Genomic DNA, 17,152 nt, shown 5'->3' with positions numbered 1-17,152 from the left:
GTGATAGCAGTCACAGCACTGAATTCTTAAAGGAGCTGAAAAACTTCTTCAGCAGGTTCAGCATTGATAAAACGGTAGCAAACTGACTCCCCGTCAGTAAGGATGAAGTAATGTTGTGGCTAAACACAACAGATGTCCTAAGAACATTGAAACGAGTAAACCCAAGAAAAGTAGCTGGCCCTGATAACATCATGGGCAAGGTACTGAAAGACTGCACATTAGACTTGGCTTTGGTGCTCACAGACATTTTTAACACTTTGCTGCAACTAGCCAGTGTATCGAGGTGCTTTAAGAAGATGACCATCATTATGTTACCCAAGAAACCACAGCCAAGTGTAAATGACTACGGACCAGTTGCTCTGACTTCAACAGTGATGGTGTTTCGAAAGGCTAACTAATAACCACATAACCTCAAACATACCAGCAACTTTGGACACACTGCAGTTTGCATGTATACTGAACTGCTGCATAGCAGATGCCATCTCTCTAGCACGTCATGAAACCTTGACCCATTTGGAAGGTAAGAACTGCTATTCCAGAATGCTATTCATCAACTTCAGTTCTCCCTTCAACGCTGTTGTCCTTGCTGAGAATCTAGTAAAGAAAGCAGTACAGCTGAGCATCAACACCCCCATTATGCAACTGAATTTTAAGTTTCCTCACAGACAGGCCTCAAACGGTTTGTGTGGGCGACAACAGTTCTGGAAGCATAACTCTGAACCCAGGGGTACCACAGGGATGTGTCTTGAGTCCTTTATTATTCACCTGACTGACACATGACTGCCAGGCCAGACAGGAGTCCAATAAAATCATCATATTCACAGACGACACCACGGTCATAGGCGTAGTCAGGAACGGAGAGGAATCAGCCCACAGAAGTGAGTTGGAGCATCTGATAGGCTGATGTGATAGCAACAACAAAGTGTTGAATGTCAGCAAAACCAAATAACTGATTGCGAACTTCCAGAAGGTGTTGGGAAGTGAATAAACTTCTGGAGATAAGAGGTGTCAGTGGAGAGGGTCAAGAGTCGAAATTTCTGGGAATACACATCTCAGAGGATTTGTCCTGGACAGAGCACACCAATTACACAAAAAAGCACAGCAATGGTTGCACTTCTTAAGGAAACTGAGAAAAGCAAACGTGTCTTAGTCCATCCTCCAAGCATTCTATAAGGGCACCATCAACAGTGTCCTAACCAACAGCAGCATAGTCTGGTATGGGAATTGTAATGCCTCTGACCATAAGGCTGACAGGAGAGTTGTACTGGTTCTTCACTTACACCCTTGGAAGACTCACCGCATAGGAAGAGAGAGAAAGATAACCAATGACCTTACCCATCCTGCAAATGGCATGTATCCACCTCTCCTAAAGTAGAAGATACAGGAGCATGCACTGTAAGACTTCCAGGCTGAACAACAGTTTTTTCCCCTTACACTGCTGAAGTCTGTTGACAGGTGAACCAGAAGAAAGTCAGATGCTTCATCCCCCCAATCACCTAGGCATGTATATATCTAATCAGGAATAGTACACATTACAGGCTCATCACATTTCTGCTAATTTTACACAGTTCATACGAGTGCAATATGAATAGTCAGTGTCCATATTTAAATGTAAATTCACCTGTATCCTTTTACGAGAATTCAAGAGAGAGCAGTATACTCTGTGCAATATTTGTGGGTTGTTCTATCTATTTCTAGTTGTGCTGTTTTTTTTGTGTCAAATTACTTTAAACTAAAATATTTTCTGTATGTATGTCCTTGCACTGGGAACGAAGCAGTGCAATTTCATTCAGCTCCACTGTGGTGTAGATTTGAATGACAATAAAGTTTACTTTGACTATGTTGTTTCAGAGTTTCATTTAAAATACATTTGCTGAAGTTGGTTGTATTACATTTTTGATTATAAATAATATGTTTATCTAGGTTATGGTGAGTTTTAATGACATACTTTGGCATGCATTCACTTATGCTGTCTGAGATGTAGCCTAATTTTGTCAGTTTGTCTGGTTAGTTTGTAAGGATCTAGTCTAACGTTGAGTGTCTCTCGGAAGGTTTATTAATTCTAGTGGGTGTGATTATTGTTTGAGGTTGTACAAGTTTATGGATTCAGTGGTTGCAGTGGAATTTGAGTTGCTAGTCTGGTGGGAGGGTGGCCTAATGGTTAAGGTGTTCGCCTTACAAACACAAGGTGCAGGGTTTGATTCTTACAAGAGATAATTGGCTAGGCTTAAAATGGCTCACAAGCGCAGTTAGCTTAGTACGAACCTATGAATTATTCCCCCCCCTCCCCCCCTAAAGGAGAGATATCTATACCAAATGATTGTAGCCCCCCAAACATCTCTAACGCCCAGGTGAGAACTGCTCTCTCCAAGGCAAAGAACACAGCATCCATGGGACCTGATGATGTCCCCGGCTGTGTGCTCCATGAACTCAACGAGGAATTAAACCCACAGTTAGGACAGCTGTTTAATCTTAGTCTCACCTCCGGATACGTACCCAGGGAGTGGCGCACAGCGACTGTGGTCCCACTCCACAAAGGCGGTGCCTCCACCGACCCTGGAAATTACCGTCCCATTAGCTTGACAAGCCTTATCTGCAAAGCCATGGAGAGGATCATAATGGATCTCATAAATAAAGACATAGGGAACTTGCAGACTTTGCATCCAACCCAGTTTGGCTTTGTCAAAGGCAGATCATGCCTTCTAAACTTGGTTGACTTTTTCGAAACAGTCACCAAGGCCATTGACGAGGGAAAGGCAGTCCATACAGCCTACCTAGAACTGGCAGAGGCTTTTGATACAATACCTCACTCGGGTATCATTGAAAAACTCATCAACTTAAATGTAAACCCATACATTACAAGATGGGTTGCAAACTGGCTGAGTGACAGAACCCACAGGGTCAGAGTTGCTGGCACCATGTCAGACTCAAAGCCTGTCACAAGTGGTGTCCCACAGGGCTCAGTCCTGGGCCCACTCTTGTTTGGCATCTACTTTTCTGAAGTACAAGCAAACACAGGAGGGTTATGGCTGACAAAGTTTGCAGATGACTGCAAACTGGGCCGTAGTTGAAAACACATCCGACACAGATATCCTTCAGAAGGGTCTCACAGAAACGGATAACTGGTGCCAGAGCCATGGCCTAAAGTTAAATGCCAAGAAATGCATAGTCATACCCTTCGGGAAAAATAAGGTTACCCCTAGCTACCATATAGGTGGCAATCCCCTGAACACAGAAGAAGTTATTAGGGACCTGGGAACCCAGGTTGACAGTAGCCTTTAATTCGACACTCATATTGCTAAAGTGGTTAGGAAGACCTTCTACATTGCCCACCTTATCATGAAGGGATTCACATCTAGATCAAGGGAAGTCATAGTCTCCCTATACTCATCACTCATCAGACCAATGATCGAGTACAATGCCCCATTCGGAATGTATCTGACCCGACACTTGCAGCAGCTGGAGAGGCCACAAAAGTTCCTCACCAAAAGGATAAAGGGTCTCAAAAATCTGTCTTATGCTGCCCGACTGAAAGAACTCCAGTTATATTCAGTTGCTTACCGCTTGCTCAGAGGTGACCTATGCCTGACATACAAGGCCATGTCAAACCCAGATTTGATGAACATGCTTCATCTCACAAAATCTAGATCCCTCAGAGCCACAAGGGAGGGAGACTTAAACCTCGACACGGTTATTAATAGGACGTGCTGGAGGGATAGATTCATCACCCAAAGACTCCCTATGCTGTGGAATAAAATCCCGGTTTATGTGAGGCAGAGCACCTCGCTGGCCTTGTTCAAGAGGAATCTTGACCAATGGATGGGAGATCGCAGATACACCCCAGGGATTACCTCAGTGTCACTGCTTGACAGAGGCACAGCAAAATAATGGGCATAGTTTCTCCAAACTAAAGGAGTGGCGTAAGCCACAAAACTATGGGCTAGGCTTATAAATGCCCTCGGGCAGATAGCCTAGTATGAACCTATGAACCTATATTTAAGTTTCCAAGTATTATAGTTTCATGATTAATTTGTTGGGATATCCAATACATGATGCTTTCAGCAGTGTCAAGGTTACTCAATGGTGGTATATAAATTGCTGTTAAACATAGTATTCCTATCGTTGATTTTAAGGAGTGTTGTAAGAAGTTAAGTATCGTTAAATTGGGTATTTCTTCTTCATTTTTAATTTCTACAAGTCTTTTGGGTTTCTAATACCATGACTAGAATGGACCCCCATTCCTAAGTCAAGGTATGATTAAAGTTCATGAAATTAGTATTGTTTCAGCCTTTGTTGGCCAGAAGTGCTCTTTGCAGCACTCACGATGTGCCCAGTATTGACTCCTCCTGCAATTTATACAGTGTTGCATGTATCGGTAGCATACCCAAGAACGACTGTAAATTCTTTTTTATAAGACCCATTGCTCCTACTACTATTGGAACTGTATGAGTATCCTCCTTCCACATTGCCCTTGTTTCTGCCTGTAAATCCTGTTATTTTATGACTTTTCCTCTCTCTGTACATAAAACACTGTAGTCACTGAGTGTAGCAATTTCAATGATCATTGCTACTTTTGTCTTCTTTTCATGGACTACTATTTCTGGTTTTCTCACATCTGTTTTTGAACTGTTGGTAACTGGTGATTACATGTGATATAAACTTAATTTTCTATAATGCTTTGTGGCTCATGTTTCCACTGTTTTTCAGCTACTTCAGTATTATGATGTTTGCACAATCCCCAATGCAATAGTCTTGTGACATTATTATGCCTTTCAATATGCAGTCCTTCTGCCATTAGTATATCACAACCAACAAGATGATGTGCGACTGTTTCCAGTTCTGTTTTACAAAACCTACATTTGTTTCTCCCTAATGTAAAATGGACTTTGTAAACCAACGTTTATGTAGTCCACTGTCTTGGGCTGACAATATTAATCTTTCATCTTTTGGTTTAAATTCACCTCTCCTTAACCATTCCTGTGTTCAATCCTAATCAACATGAGGTTGTTCCGAGAGTTTTCTATACTTGCAACTGGATTTATGCATTTTCCATATTTCTTGCCTTCTTATCTGATCCTTCACCTTATATTCTTTCTTTTGTTTTTTTTTGGTACATTCAGTTGCTACCTGATTTTTATCTACTTCTGGTTTGATTTCCATTCCTGCTTGACATATGCTCCTGCTAAACTAAGCAGGGGAAGTCATTTTAGACTTATTCTACTATTGTTTTAAAGCTTTCACTACATTTGGGTCTTACATGGTCAGCAGATATGCATGCAGTCCCATGTTTGCAGATCTATACATGTAATCAATTTCGAGGAGGCCCATATCTCCTTCAGAACTGGGAATATATACTCTTGGTATACACTGATTTTTTATAAGTCATTTGATGAGCATGAAGCATCCTTCTTGTTTTCCTGTCCAACCAATCTAGCAGCTTTCGGGGCCAGTCAGTCACGCCAAAACTGTAAGTTAGGACAGGAAGATCAAATTGGTTTATAGCTTGGAGTATATTCCTAGATGTCAATGTTGTTTTTAGTATTAATTTTAGTTTTCTAAAATACTCCTAAATTTTATTCACATTTGTTCATGCTTTATTGGCGATTCTTCATCAGTTCCCAAATATTTGTACCCTCTTGCTCGAGCTCTTTTTTTTATCACTTTCATGTCCCAGACTGAGGTTTTCCTGGTGCTGCAGCTTTCCTGCTTTAAAGGTTGCTTTTGCGCATTGATCAAGATCAAATGACATTCATTTACCATCTGAAAAAGATTTGACCACTTGCAGTTGTGCTTTCAGTTCCTTGTCTGATGAACTATACAGTTTTAAATCATCCACAAAAAGAAGATAAGCCTTTACACTTTGTTGTTTTCTGGGAGCCAAATTGTAGCCATGACCTAATCTGATAAATGGACAGGTTAATGGGTTAAGGGCAAGACAGAAGCATAGGAATTGTTTTGTAGATGCATATAATTTGCATCTTACTGTACTGTTTTTTTTATTTACTAGTATATAGTGGAGCTTTTCTCCTCGGGCCTCTGCTGAAAATGGACATGTATCCAGCCAGACTAGCCCGGTCAACAAATGTAAAATAAAATAAAATAAAAGAGCAGCAGTGACAGAGAGCCACCCTGGAATATCTGCCTTTGAATTTTTATCCCTAGAATAATAACTTGTCCTTTATCATGGTTTAACTGCAAAAAAGTGGTCTGCCACTGTTTCATGGTCACTATAATGTAGTCAGTCAGTGTAGGGTGTTGCTTATACATTTTTTAGCACTCTCTTATCCATGAATGTGGAATACTATCAACTGTTTTTTGTAGTCTATCCATACCATAATTAGATTCTTCCTCTTTTTGCAGTTCTCCATTATGACTTTGTTTAACAATAAATGATCCTTTGTTGCATATGACTTTCTTCTGTTATCCTTTTTGTTCTATTGCCATGATTGAGTTTTCTTCTAAGTGGCTATAAACTCTGTCTGCATCCGTTCCAGTGTATAGTTTATACATCATCGGAAGTCAAGTTATTGGTCTATAGCTTTTAGGATAGTTTGCAGGTTCACATTTAAGTAGGAGTGTTGTTTTTCCTGTTAACCAGGTTGGTGTTCAGGGTGTGCATATAAATAGTTCTTACTCATAGCTAAATCTTCATGTAAAGATGTTACTAGTATTAGCCAGAAGTTAGGCACTGCATCTGGGCCTGGGGTTTTCCATTTAGGAGATTTTCTCAACTTTGTTTCAATCTCCCTGGCTGTTACTTCATCCCATTTCATATCCTGAACATTTGAACTTCTTTTTTTCTTTTACCTCTATCTGTTTAGCATCTTTATTACATTCCACAAAATCTTCATAGATATTTCTCCAAAATGTATCTATGGCTTCTTTTTTTGGTGGTGTTTCAATTCCTTTTGCCTTGTTTCCCAATTCTCCATAAAAACTTTTCTGGGTCATCAATAAATTGTTTATTTTGTACTTTTCCTTTATATTTGTCTGCATATCTTCTAGTTTTTTGTGCCTGTCCTGATATTTTTATTTTATTATTTGTAGTAGTGCATGGTAGATCCTGATCTGTTCTGATACTGCACGTTGCTTTTATCACTTCTGTCTTTGAGTATTTTGTTGATCTGTTCCCTCTTCTGTATTCTTCTAATAGTGACACTTCTTGTCTTAGTTGCTTTATACTTTTCTCTATTTTCTGTGGGAGTAAGGTGACGGTAAGGGGATTTTTATAGATTGTTACACCACCTGCAATTCTGTTTTGCTTGTCATGCCTAAGTGTATTGTACTCTGGGGGTGATCTCATTTTTCCTTTGTTTTTTTCATCACCAAACTGAACATCAACAAGAACAAATCACTTATAGTGGCAATCTATGTCCCTCCAGGAGATAACAGTAGCACAGTTAAAGACATACTTCACTGGCTATCCACAACCTTCCACCAAGAAACCATAATTATGGGTGACCTCAACACTGACTGGTCCACCTATAATTCCAATAATCCATCCAATTTCATAAACCTATATGGTTCTCCCAGCTCATACAAAACCCCACAAGAATAGACAAAACCTCCAACAAACAATACATCCTGGATTGGACTCTCACAAATAAAAATAATATACCCCTTCTAGCAGGATGCCTCCCCATTACCATAAGTGACCACCTACCCACATACCTAATCAGAAACTATCTTAATCCACCTAGACAAGTAGTCTATAGGCTAATCCGCAACAAGAAAAAGTGTAATACCAACATTTTCAACTCCCTCTTCCAACAAATTAACTGGTCCCCCTCAAAACACTACCAATAGATGATGCTGTTCAACACTTTAACACCACCTTCCTCAACATCCTAAACAGCCTGGCCCCCTGCAGAATAGCTAGAATAAAACATCACCACACACCCTGGCTTAGAAACAACACCAAAGACCTATTTAAAGAAAGAGACAAGGCATGGGAACACTGGCTAACTAACAAAAGCAATGACGACCTTCTACTTTTCAAATAACTTAGGAATAAAGCCAAATCCCAGATAAAAGCTGACAAAAAAGTCTACTACATCACTGCACAGCAAAGTAAACAAAACAACCCCAAAAAATTCTGGGCCACTGTAAACAAACTCCTGCAACCTGGTAGTATGTCCACCCCCAATCCTACCACACCCCCTTCAAATTATAACATTGCAACACAATTCAGTTCCTTTTTCATAAACACAATTCACTAGCTTATTGACTATGACCAAAACATCACTACTACAATCCCCGTAGCCAACAATGAGGGTGTAAACTCATTTTCCTTTAACCCCGTCCCAACCCATACCACAAAAAAAAACTACTCAGTAAGCTCAAGCCCACCAGCCTAGCTGCTGACAACCTCTCATCAGAATTCCTCAAAGCTGCCTCTGAAGTCATAGCCTACCACAATTCTATCCTCATCAACCACTGTATCTCTGAGAACTATGTCCCACTAATCTCGAAAGTCTCCTATATCACCCCACTGCATAAAGGTGTCAACTCTACCGTGCTTACTAATTTCAGGCCCATTGCCATTATTTCACCTCTCTCCAAAATACTAGAAAAATGTATTCACTCCCAGCTTCTACACTACCTTCTCTCCAATGAATAACCTCCTATCAAACAAACAACATGGTTTTCGCCCCCACCACAGCACCACAACCACCCTCCTCAGTTTTACTAACACAATAAATGAACACAGAAATCAGAATAAATATGTCTCGTCCATCTTTCTAGATCTCTCAAAGGGATTTGAGACCGTATCACACCAAAAACTGCTGTCAGAAATAGCCACATTACATCTCATTCATTCTTCTCTAGCTTGGTTCCACAGCTATCTAACCAAACACCAGCAGGCTGTTAGATGGCAACAGGAGCCATCATCTTTGCTCCCTGTTAACATAGGAGTTCCACAAGACTCCATATTAGGCCCCCTACTTTTTACCATCTTCACAAATCAACTCCATAAATCCACATCTCTCGCCTCTGTCATCCAATATGCAGATGACTCTACCCTGATATGCTCTGCCCCCTCTCTGACACAACTACAGGCTATAACACAACAATCCTTCCCAGAAGTAGAAAACTGGCTAACTAACACTAACCTCATACTGAACCCAAACAAAACCAAACTCATGCTCTTTCTCCCCACCAAAACACCCAATCCCTCAGCCACTTTTCAAATCTACTCCTCCAACAACACAGTTATAAACACCAGCTCACATATCAAATTACTAGGTGTCACAATTGATAGAAAATTAAAATTCGACCTACACCTCTCTCAAACCATTAAAAAAAAACACACATCAAACTAGGCTCTCTTTACCGAATTAATCCTTTCCTAACTAGCCATTTTAGACTAAGAAGGACTCATCTCTTATCTACTGTTCTCTGTGCTTCTCCCATCTTTACAAACCTTAACAAAACTGACCTTAACAAACTTGAATCAGCCTACAGTAAAATAGCCAAGTTCGCCACTAGCTCCCCATACAGATCCCACCACTGCTCTGCAATAGGACAGTTTGAGAAAGAGTCTTGGTAATTAATGCTTGTAAGGATTCTATAGGGGAACTAAATGCTAACTTATTTAATATGGCTAAGCTTTGAATAACCTCTAAGAAAGTGCATAACTTCCATTTAGTGTTTTGCACATGGGCAACACAAGACAGCAGCCTCCCTGTTAGTTATGAAAGAAGCTATATGTGGAAAGTAACTCTGCCTGATGTTCTTGTTTGGTGTACTACTTAAGGTAAATGTGCCTATTAGTATTGAAATAGTTCACATGGTCAAAGTTACATTTTTGCTTCAGCACTAGTAAAGCTGGATGTGCATATTATTACTCCTGTAAATACTGTACCCCAGGTGCCTACTAGTCAGTCTGCATATAAAAAGCCAATATAGTTGGTAGAATTTGCTTACATTAATACCTCTTTATCTGAACAATGGCACTACAATATCACTAAGATTCTCCTAGTAGCCTTATGTTTAAAGACTTATCGAGGGCTCTCTTGCAGTGCATTGAGTTTTTGTTTTAACCTACATGTATAGCTTTTAGCAGTACTGAATGAATGTAAATTATTGCCATACCTACATATTACTTCCTGTACTAAGTTTACTTCTTTTTTTCTCCCTCTCTTTCAAAAGTTCCCAGCTCTGCATCCTGCCTATTTCAAATCCAAAACCTAGAGTCTACCTGCCTGCCGGCTACGGACCCCTTTCAAAATAACTTGAACTCCCACCGGATTGCTATCCTAGCACCTTTCCAGTAAAGACGTAAACATGTATGCGTACTCCCTAAACTGGCAGTAAAGCATATGCTTGACATTTTTTACTTTTGGTGATTAAAAGCTCGCTTCACAGCCAGGACAGCCAGCAGTCATAGCCCCTCTCTGTCCTGTAGCTAGCATACTTTCTCTTCTCACTAGCACAAGCCCCTTCTCCTATGTATTTTCTCCCTTCCCAGTTCCTTCATCAGCCTTTCTCCCAGATAGAACTTCCATTGTAATACATAACCTGTCCACTAGGTATTTCAGTCAGTCCCACACCTTATTTATTTAGCCCTCTGGCTTATAATATTAATACATCTCAACTTGGTTATTGTAAGCCCTGCTCTTAACATGCTCTCAGCTTTAAATCCTACTTTTACAATTATCATCTAGATATTCTCTAACCTGCTCTACTACTGTATTCCCACTTATCCATACCTAACTAAACTTACCTTAATAAACCTCTTCCACTGATTGTTCCTCTTGAGCTCCTTCCTTTTGTGTCTACCGGCTCCGTTCGCCCTGTGGGCTCACTCTACTCCCCTACCCTAACCCCAAATCCTGCCCACCCCAGGGGTCCTTCCTTTATTTATCCCATACCTCTCCCTCCTACCTAATTACCCAATAGCAGCTCCTTCCTCTTCCCCCTCCCTCTCCACCAAACATAGGAATTTTCCCTCCCCTTTCCTCCCAATCACTACCTTCTCACTTAAATTCTCTTCACTTCTTCCTCCCTCCATAAACAATTAAAGCCCTCTTCTCTCTCCTCCTATACCTTCACTGCTTCATAGACATCCTCCTTTCTCCTTATCCTCTTATACCATTCTCCTTTTTTTCAATATGCATTTATAAGTCACCACTCGCTCTACACCCCTTGCTTTCTCCTTGTCTTCCTAATTCCTCTCTACTACACCAGCTCGTTCTCCTTCACTACTTATGTAATATTACCTACAAAAATAACCTCCTTACAACCCCACCTTCACCTACAATCCTTCTCACATTTCTACTCAATCTCTTCCTCACTTATACAGCCCAAACCACTTCACCTATTCCACCTTAAAATCCTTTCCTCTACAATTAAGATACTGTCTCCTAAACTACTCCTGGATTTTCCAAAACTCACATTATTTAAACTCAAATGGCTAAAGGATATCTCCTTCAACAATCTAGCCCTTGCTGGAGATATCCACCCCAACCCTGGTCCTAGTCCCCCTACTTGCAACACCTAACCCCTACCTCCTTCCTCCTCCCACAACACCTAAAAATATTTACCATGAACGCCCAGAGTCTTAACAACAAAGCTCATCACTTTCAAGCTTGGTTTTGCCACAACCAACCAGACATCTTAGCAATCTCTGAAACTTGGCTCAAACCCCATATCTCAGATGCTGAGATCCTACCCTCAGGATTCAATTTTCTCAGAAATGACTGACCAAATAAGAAAGGGGGTGGCTCTGCCTTAGTATACTCCAACCTCCTCACCTTAATACCCCTCCAAACCCCAATTCCACATTTCCAGAACACAGAATTGACTGCTGGACTACTAAAAATGAATAAACACAAGAATATCTGCATAATAGCCCTTTATATCTCTCCTGGTAACAATATCGCTACCCTTGAGGATATTCTCCTATGGGTCTCTACTGAAATTAAGTATGAAACGTATAGGAAATGTAAATATTGACTGGAACAAAGTTAATAGCACCTCCCCCCCCATCCATCAACGTCTATAACTTCTCACAGATAATTCACTCAGTCACCCGACCTAACAAAGTAAATCCCCCTGGTTCCATTTTAGACTGGATCTTAGTCTCTGATCCTAATAAAATAACCAACTCTGGCACAACTCCTGATTCCATCAGTGACCATTTCCCAGCTTACATTCATCACTCAATGACCTCTTCCCCTCACCAGCACCAATATATTTATACCCGTAACCTCAGTAATTTCAACCCGACATCATTCTCAAACATTCTCAAACAAATGAACTGGCAAATACTAAACTCCCTTCCTCTTGACAATGCTATAGAATACTTTAACTCTGTCTTCCTAGACACTCTAAACTCCCTTGCCCCTCTTAGACACAATAGAGTAAACACTAATACAGCCCCTTGGCTATCCAAAGATACTAAGAAAATTATGCACCAAAGGGACAAACTTTGGAAGCTTTACCAAAAAAAAAAATTCCCAATACCCTGCTCCAATACAAACAGCAATGTAATCTAGCAAAACAGCTAATAACCAAGGACAAAAAGTCCTACTACATCAAACTCCAGTCCAACAACAACAAAAAAACCCAAGCAATTCTGGAAATCAATAAACTCACTGCTTAATCCAGGATCCAAAAATAATCCTTGTCCTGACCCAAGCAGATCGGATCTTGATCTAGCCTCTGATTTTAACTCATTCTTCTTAGAAACGATTTCTGACCTGACCAGGACCTTCTCCAACATTAACCCTCCAGCCCCTCTCTTCCTCATCTAACCCCACTAATAACTCTCCCCTTTGTTCGACTTCAAACCTGCCTCTACTAACGCCATAAAAAGACTTCTATCCAAACTTAAACCATGCTCTAATGCTCCTGACAACATTCCTTCTGCCTTCCTAAAATGTGCCGCTGATGCCTTAGCTCTCCCAATCTGTATTATAATCAACAGATATATTAAGGAATCTTACGTCCCCAAACTCTGGCACTTGGCCTCTATTCTTCCCCTTCATAAAGGAGGCAACAACACCAGCATCTCTAACTTCTGCCCTATTGCTCTGCTCTCTCCAATCTCTAAAATCCTTGAAAAGTACATTAACCTTCAACTTGTGCCTTACCTGGCCCAAAACAATCTTCTTACACCTACACAACATGGTTTCCTCCCAGGTCATAGTACTGTAACTGCTCTACTCTCATTCTTAGAAACAGTCAATCTAGCCTGAGACTCTGGACATCTAGTCTCTACTGTTCTGCTCAATCTGTCCAAAGCATTCAACATTGTTTCACACAAACACCTTCTTTATCACCTCTCAAAGCTCCATCTCTCCCCAAACACTATATCCTGGTTCTCCAGTTACCTATCAGATAGAACTCAGGCAGTCAAATGGAAGTATTCTACCTCTTCCTTCTTACCTACCCCAACTGGCGTACCACAGGAACCTATCCTAGGGTCCATGCTTTTCAATATCTTCATAAACACCTTTCATGCTGCCATTCCTGATTCCAAAATTATTCAATATGCAGATGATTCTACCTTAGTCTGCTCTGCCTCTAACCTCTCAGAACTGCTGTCTAAAACACAAACTGCCTTCTCAACCACCGAAAATTGGATGTGCCAAAACAACCTCTCTCTCAATGCAAACAAATCAAAAATTCTACTTTTCCCTTCCACAAAGTCATTCTCCTACAACAAAAATGCCTTCAAAGTGCTAAGTCAAACTAATTCAGCTATATAAATGGTTCCTTCTGCTAAACTACTTGGTGTTACTATTGACGAACATCTCAAGTTCGATATCCATATTCACCAAAAGCTAGGTATGCTGTATAGGAACAATCGCTTCCTCTCTCATACTACTAGGAATACTCTAGCCACCACTTATCTACTGCCTTCCTTATTATATGGAGCCCCCCTGCTAACTAACCTATCCTCCTCTATTTCCTTCAAACTAGAAAACTGCTATAATAAAATCTCAAAATTTGCTACCAAGTCTAAACCTTCTACCCATCACTGCCTTACCCTAAGATCCCTAAAGTGGCTTGAACTCACAAACTACTTAGACTTCCTCCAACTCACCACTGCACACAGACTTGTATATCACCCAACTATGTGTCCAGCGCTAACTAATATCCACCCCCAATAGAACTCTCAGATCCGAGCATCAAAACCTAATTGCTATCCCCAAACCCAAAAGTACAGCAGGCCAACTTCTCTTCACTGTCTCTCTAGGCAAAAAATGGAATTCCCTTCCTCCCTCTCTAAGAACCATGCCAAACGTAGAAAACTTCAAAACTCAGCTTACCAAACACCTGGCCACAAAATGGAAATGCAATTGCCACCATCCAACCTAATCTTCCTTAGTCCATTCCCCTGGGGGGTTTTCCCACTCTGGTTCCTAAGCCCTCAACAACTCTCCTTCAGCTATTTTCCCCCTCAGGTTCCTAAGACCTCAATAGCTCTCCTTCTGCTATGCTCCCACGAGCATTTTCTAAGCAGTCCCTTCTCCATTAGCTATCAATAACTATCAATACAATAACAATAACTATTGATAACCTCAATAACTCTCCTTCACCTATGCTCCCATGAGCATTGTCTTTGCTCTTCTTTCTCTATTAGCTGTTTATTTCTTATGGTTCAACATTGTAAATATTGTATACAGCTTTCCATTACTAATTCCTTTTCTGAAATTGTGCATGTATAGTGTATCCTCATGTTACTTAAAAGTATGTATATAAAATGTATTCTCACCTAATATCTGAGTGTGCACACTAAAGAAAATTTATCAACAATAAGTCCACACTCAATGCTTTTCTGCTTATTATGCATATTTTCAAGGTACTTACTTGTAACTGTTTCCATATTATGTAAGACTGACATCCGTGTATTTCTGTACCTTATCTGTATTATGTTATCTTGGAGCTTTTCTCCCCGGGCCTCCACTGAAAACGGGTCACTCTGACCCAGTGAACTTCCCCGGTAATCAAACTGGAAATAAATAATAAATAAATAAATACATTTTTTTGTAGAGGGAACCAATAGTATTGGTTTGAGGGATATGTGGGTGGGTGGTGCTATGGAAGTATAATGTAGAGTAATAGAGGGTGGGTGGAAATTGGGGGTAGCGGAGCAGAGTGAGTCTGAGTGTTAACGAAACAAAGTGGTTTGAAAAATTTGGCAAAGAAGCACAGAAAAACAATCAGCGACTGAACTTAAACAGCCACAAATCTGCTGAGAGAGAGAAGTAAAAGGTACAATGCAGTTTAAATGTGCCAGTAAGTGAAAGTCTTAATTTTGTTGCTCTAGGACACAATTTTAGTAGGAGAGTTATCTCAATATTACCTCGGCCGAATTAATGCTGATATAGAGCAGTAAAAATTGCAGTTGACTGTCTGAACTACTGTATAATGGTAAAGAGGTTTCTATGTACTTTGAAATGCATAGTCCAAATGCACCTCCCCAAAAAGATCAGAAAAACAATGAGAAAAAGTAAGCCAAAATGCAGCACTGCAGTTCTGGCTTAGAACTGAAAGTGTTACACAAGGAGCTGGGGCAAAGGAGAAATAAACTTAAGAAAGGGAGACGGTGGACTGCTAAAAAAATCACTGGAGCACAGTTGAATAAGAAAGTACCAATGGGATTGCTGTAGTCTAAGATGATTGAGCTAATATGCTGGACAAAGTTATTTGTTTTAGGCTGCCATAATATTTATAATTAAAATAAAAATAAAAATATAGCCTACAGACTGGGCTTCAAACTGCAGACTTCACAGTTATATTCATATCTATATGCTTGCAGGGACACTTCTATAGAAAAATAAAATCACACTAAAGAGACAGCTGAGTGCACTGAGTCATTGATGGCTGCACAAATACTGGCTCAGAGCTGAAAGTGGTTTAATAACCGTTATTCTTTTCATGGAAAATGCCTTTTGTCTGTAAATGCACGTTATGCTAAGATGGTCACCTCTTCTAGTGCCTTTTTCAAAGGTTTGGCCACCAATTCCATTGAAGCTGCTATTTGGTTCTCTGCCATACTTTTACTAAGCATTTCAAATTGGATATTATTTCAATGGTCAGGGCAGGTTTTACCAGGGCTTTTCTGCATGGGTTTGTAGAGGGCTGTTCTGTGCCTTCCTCCTCCTAGGCTTCTTCTTGGCTCTTGTACTCTCCCTTCAGTGAAGAATACTGCACCACTGATATGGAAGGACAATAGTACAGTCGTGTAATATCTTGCTGTAACAGTAGATGTCCTTCTCTTCACTGTTGCAATATTTTGTCCCTCCCTTCTTCTCCCTTCTGTTTTGCCTCTTGCCCCTGTCTTTTGTTATCCTCCTGGCCAAGGGTTTCTTCATTCCTTTCCCTTCTAATTGTTTTTTTTTTCTGGATGTACATGTTTTATATTGTCCTTAGGGGTATTTTTGTTTCTCCTGAGGCAATTAATTTCATAGTATTTACATCTGTACCTCACTTTTACATCCTACACCCTACATGAGGAGCATACGTGTGATGTATGGTGCATATAAAATCCAAAGGCTTTGATGTACTGGGGAGATGTTAGGCTACCCTTGGCAGAAGATCCCTTCCATGAAGAAGACTGCAACAGTGAAGAGAAGGGCATCTTCTGTTATGGTAAGATTTTACACAACTGTACTTTCCATTTGTTTATAATGGTGTTTAGATTTCTGCAGTGGAATTTGGCTATATCTGGAATGTTTTGTTTTGCTGCTAGATATTTTAAGACTAGCTGTGCTAGCTCTAAATATATGGGGGGTTTTGCTGCACTATTAACTGTTTTTAAATTGATTGCTGCTGTGGGAGTGTAAGGGTAGTAGAAACCTAGTGTAGTAAGTGGGCTGTTATAGTGGATGAGTTGAGACAGAAAAAGAAAATTAAAGAAGACTATAAGTTGTAGTGTTTATATTTGAGTTGTGTTTGCCTTGCCATCATAGTGGAGTCAAATGATGCTTTTCTATAGTGTAATGGTGAATGTTGGTAGTAGTGACTGCTAGGATGAATGCAGACCTGCTGATATATATATATATTATCTAGCTATTTTTGTGTGGTGTTTGTGTGTGATATATTATATTAAAAATGTATGCATCTCCCTTCATGAAGGCATCATAAGAGATATTTAAATTATTCTTTAAAGACCTACAACTGGTCCGGCACACTTTTT

The 17,152-nt window shown here is 40.2% G+C and overlaps 1 protein-coding gene across 1 annotated transcript in view; it reads left to right on the top strand.

The window, feature by feature from the left end:
* Positions 1 to 17,152, top strand: part of CEP120 (centrosomal protein 120) — a 1,674,147-nt gene that overhangs the window by 1,656,284 nt on the left and 711 nt on the right. The gene's annotated exons all lie outside the window — the stretch shown is intronic.

Source organism: Protopterus annectens, chromosome 2.part0 (genome assembly GCF_019279795.1).
Source record: "Protopterus annectens isolate FY-2018-M chromosome 2.part0, PAN1.0, whole genome shotgun sequence".
NCBI lineage: Eukaryota > Metazoa > Chordata > Ceratodontiformes > Protopteridae > Protopterus > Protopterus annectens.
The sequence above is the reverse complement of the archived record's forward strand: the minus strand, read 5'-3'. Positions and strand labels throughout refer to the sequence as shown.